Source organism: Triturus cristatus, chromosome 7 (assembly GCF_964204655.1).
Source record: "Triturus cristatus chromosome 7, aTriCri1.1, whole genome shotgun sequence".
Taxonomy (NCBI): domain Eukaryota; kingdom Metazoa; phylum Chordata; class Amphibia; order Caudata; family Salamandridae; genus Triturus; species Triturus cristatus.
In genome coordinates, this window is record NC_140590.1 from 934,809,865 (window position 1) to 934,814,750 (window position 4,886).

Sequence of the window (4,886 nt, forward strand, 5' to 3'; positions counted from 1 at the left end):
GACTAAATGGATTCAAATTGAATACCTTACTGCTATGACGTAGCAACATTTGTTAACAAGCGCTGTTACCAACTATTACTATGTCATAAAGGAATTCCAGACTGCTCTGGCTGGGCTCTCTTAGAGCCTATCAGAGCAGCACTTTCAACCTGGGTGCACAGCTCCTGGAGGAGAAGGCACATAGAGTGGTTGGGATAGGTGACAGGTGTGTGTGTATGTATTTTATATTTTGGACAAAGAACAGAGGCTCTGTACTGTATGGCTCCACTATTAATCCTCGGCCCCTCCGTAGAAGTTGAAAGCAGGTGCAGATGATTTTGGGGGCCATACATAACATAAAGTAATAAATTGGTAACTGTGAGTTACAGGTATGTTTTTCACTGAGGGGTTCTGATACATCACTTAGATAACAACTCTAGTTGTACCTCATTGTCTATTTGATGTCATCCAGAACCCTTCGGTGTAAAACATCTCAGTAACTCACAGTTACTCATCCATAATTCAATATGTTAATTCAAATAAACATTATTGTTACTGCTGGTGTGTAGTGTGATTATTTGCGGCAGGTCTCACAAGCACAAACCCCACACCATGCAGACATAACATCCACTTTTGTGTTTTAATGATAAAGCCACCCTAATGCCCACCAACATCCCAATAAAGTGTGCTCAAAACTGTGCAGTGGCATACCGTAAACTGATGGAGCTCCTGCAGAATGTAGCTGTCGGGGATTCCAGAGGCGCCAAAATCCACAGGAGCGAAGAGGATGCCTCTTCACTCAAGGAGGGCACCACTACCCAAGGCCACGTAGGCACGCCAAAGGCAAACCAGTGCCCCCAGGGAGTGAAGAGACCAGAAAGGACCGCCAGACTTACTTCACGGGAAATGAAGGTCGGGAAATACTGCAGAAAACAGAGAAGAAAGAAGAAGAGGGGTTATACTAGTGTAAACACTTTCACAACCTAATTAAGGAACTGACGGTATTAATTCACATTATATGCCTGCCCATACTCACTGCACATGGATAGCTCGAAGTCGTAAGCAGGTCTCTTACAAGAACGGAAAACAATGTGTTAATCCTGTGACTTGTTTCTTCATAGTCCCAGGAAAGCATCCATCGTGAAGACGTGTGGTTCCAAAGAAAAGTATTCCCCCAGTCTCCACTAGATGGGGCTGTTGTCAGGAAGGTCGTTGGTAGCAAAGGGCAGACCATTGTTTCACAGGAGCATCATAGAACACGACCACCGAGTTTTCAGCGTCTTACATAGAGCTGGTAAAGTGCCACAGTTCTACCAAAAAGTAGCAGTGTTTAAATAATAAACGCGTACAATAATTCTTGCAACAGGGAGGATTAATGGCGCGATCTCGCGCACCCTGACAGTCAATGCGCAGCGAAGAAAAACAAAAGTACCATATTCACAACAGGGGAAGGAGCAGGAAGTCTGACCGCACTACATCGTGCGTTGGAGATAACGGGAAATAATGCCGCGGCGGTGTGCGGAAGTCCGGTAGCGGTACACGGAGACGGGGACGTTATCAGTGCGTACTCGCGCCAATGTCAAAGGGGTGCTTGAGAGTTCTTCATACTAGAATAAGGAGGAAAGTTGAGCAGGAGGCATTTTCAGCGCATTCTCGCGCCCACGGAAGATTTATGCAGACAAAATCCAGAGGCGACGAAGACAACCAAGGCAGTGTTTCAAAGCGGATCAGTGGAAGGAACTCCAATTCGGAACAGAGGAAACAAGGGCGTGGTCTCGACATGGATAGAAAGCCAAGCACCTGTGCAAGGTGAGCTGGCTGCCTATATGCTGGAATGGTCAGCTGACCATTGTCACTGCAGTATGGGAAGGCACACAATGCGATAACCATCGCAATGCATTCTGGGAATGGTAGTTCCTGGAGGGTTATTGAGCAAGGAAAGGGTGCAAGAAGCCTGACGATTGACAGTTCTCCCGCCTAACGGCCTAGTCACTGGTCTAGGTTTAGAAGGGTGTAAAGCATGAAATCTTCTCACTAGTAAGGGGGCATGAATGTTCTCCACAGGTTCCCATGTTCTACCCTCCGGGGCATATCCCACCCAATCTACAAGATATTGCAGTTTTCCCTGGTATCGTCGTGAATCGACTATACGCCTGACTTCGTATTCTAGTTCGCCTTCAATGATGATGGGAGGAGGGGGGGGGGGTTCAGGACAAGAAGGCGGGATGAAAGGTTTGAGCAGAGAAGTGTGAAAGACCGGATGTATAGACATGTCAGAGGGTAGCTCTAGCTTCATAGCCACAGGGTTGATTACTTGTAGTATTGGGAAAGGCCCCACGTACCTGGGTTGGAGTTTACGGGGTCCTGATATCCTTAGGTTTTTTGTGGAGAGCCATACCTGATCTCCCACCTCATAAGGCGGAGCGGGGCGTCTATGTTTGTCAGCGTGTATTTTCATATAGTGTTTGGCTACACGTAATTCTTGTTTGCCTTTTCCCATATGGATGTAAGGAGCTTGTGATGTTCAGCAACTGCAGGTACCTGTAACATCTCGGGCGGGAGGTGCAACGGAAGAAGTTTTGGATGGCAACCGGTAATGAAATAGAAGGGGGAAATCTTGGAAGCGGAGTGCTTAGGATTATTATAGGCGAACTCCGCTAATGGAAGAGCTTGACTCCATTCACTGGTAGTGGAGCCAACCAAACATCTAAGAAATTGCTCAAGCGTTTGGTTGGTTCTCTCTGTTTGTCCATCCGTTTGCGGATGATAAGCCGAAGAGAGCCTATGGTCTATGTGAAGCGCTTTGCATAGGCCTTGCCAAAACTTAGATACAAACTGGGGCCCTCTGTCTGACACAATCATCGAGGGCAACCCATGTAACCTTACTATGTTGTCTATGAACACTTCTGTGAGGTCTTTGGCCTTAGGGAGTTTCTTGAGAGGAATGAAATGTGCCATCTTTGATAGCATATCCACTACCACTAGTATAGTAGTGAATCCCCTACTCGCAGGTAGATCAGTGATAAAGTCCATGCTGATAGAGGACCAGGGGCACTCAGGGATTGGCAAAGGCTGTAAAAGGCCTGCAGGGGCACAATGCAAGGTTTTTTGTCTGGCACACGTAGGACAAGCTTTGACATAGTTAGAGACGTCCTTTGACATGCCTTTCCACCAAAACCATCTTTGGCATATGTGCAAGGTCTTTTCTCCCCCAGGATGTGCGGCCATGGGTAACGTGTGACACCATTTCATGACCAAGATTCTGAGGCCGTCGGAAGGGAGAAATAGCTGATCAGCGTGAAAAAATAAACCATTCTCTATTTTATTCAAAGGATCTGCCAACCATGTCTCTCGGTCTAGTGTGTTAACTTCTTACTGCAACAAAAAAGCATCAGACTCGACATCTTGTCGTTCCCCCAGTGCTACGATTTTGTTCTTAGGTATGATGGGCACAGGGGTCTCTTCTGTATATTTGTGATCCCTTCCCAAACGTGATAATGCATCTGCTTTTCCTTGTTTCGTTCCTGGACGAAACGTAATAACAAAATCGTATTCTGAGAAAAAGGACACCCATCTCATCTGCTTGGGGGTAAGGGCTCGGGCCGAACGGAAGAATTGGAGGTTTCTATGGTCAGAGTAGATTGTAATGGTATGAGGAGATCCTAACAGGTAGTGACGCCACTCTTGAAAATTATATAAAACAAGGAGGAACAGGGGGCTATTTAAGACTAGGTCCAGCATACTTAGCCCAGGCATGAATCTAAAAGTACAAAGGTATGCTGTTCCTATAGAGGCTGTCAAAGATTGTGGAAAAGTATAAGTCAGGAGGAGGTTCCTCCTTCAGGAAAGAGACCCTCACACATCCGGCAAACTAGCTGTCATATATCGTCAGCAGGTGGCCCAGATGTCAGGTATCATCATCAGGTCTGCTCCGAATCGGGGCGGCGCTGCAATCCCCGATCGGCGACCTTAGAGGCGCCTTTTAGTGGAGATCTTTATTCCATTCATTGCCGGTTGGTGAGTGCAAGTGGGGGCCCTATTGTGATGTGCGTGTGAGACTAAGTGTGTTAAAAATAAGTAGTGGAGATCCTAAATAGCAAATTTTAATAAGAGAGGTCCCACTCTTAATTAAAAACAATAACATGCGTAATCTTCCAGTGAGGGTGTCTGAATTACGCTCTAGTGAATAGTGGTCAACATGTTTCTTGCATCGGTCAAGTTGGCCGCAATTCTTCAGGACCAGAAAGTTCACACACTTATTGGTAGTGGTAGCAACTAATACTTACCACTGATACAGCACCCTAATAAGTGGTTACTTTGAAATATAAAATTGTTACGCCCTGGTATACCGGGTCTCTGGTGTCAGCGAGAAGGCGCTGAGAAAACGCTGAATAGTGCAGTGTTGGCAGTCCGCGATTCCGAATGCCTTGGTTCCTAACCTCCGTCCGCGCCAGCTCGGTGGACTCAAGGAGGGCACCACTACCCAAGGCCACGTAGGCACGCCAAAGGCAAACCAGTGCCCCCAGGGAGTGAAGAGACCAGAAAGGACCACCAGACTTCCTTCACGGGAAATGAAGGTCAGGAAATACTGCAGAAAACAGAGAAGAAAGAAGAAGAGGGGTTATACTAGTGTAAACACTTTCACAACCTAATTAAGGAATTGACGGTATTAATTCACATTATATGCCTGCCCATACTCACTGCACATGGATAGCTCGAAGTCGTAAGCAGGTCTCTTACAAGAACGGAAAACAATGTGTAATCCTGTGACTTGTTTCTTCACAGTCCCAGGAAAGCATTGATCGTGAAGACGTGTGGTGCCAAAGAAAAGTATTCCCCCAGTCTCCACTAGATGGGGCTGTTGTCAGGAAGGTCGTTGGTAGCAAAGGGCAGACGATCGTTTCACA

At 46.6% G+C, this 4,886-nt stretch overlaps 1 long non-coding RNA gene across 1 annotated transcript in view; it reads right to left on the minus strand.

The window, feature by feature from the left end:
* Positions 1-4,886, minus strand: part of LOC146810872 (uncharacterized) — a 65,281-nt gene that overhangs the window by 14,649 nt on the left and 45,746 nt on the right. The window lies entirely within an intron of this gene.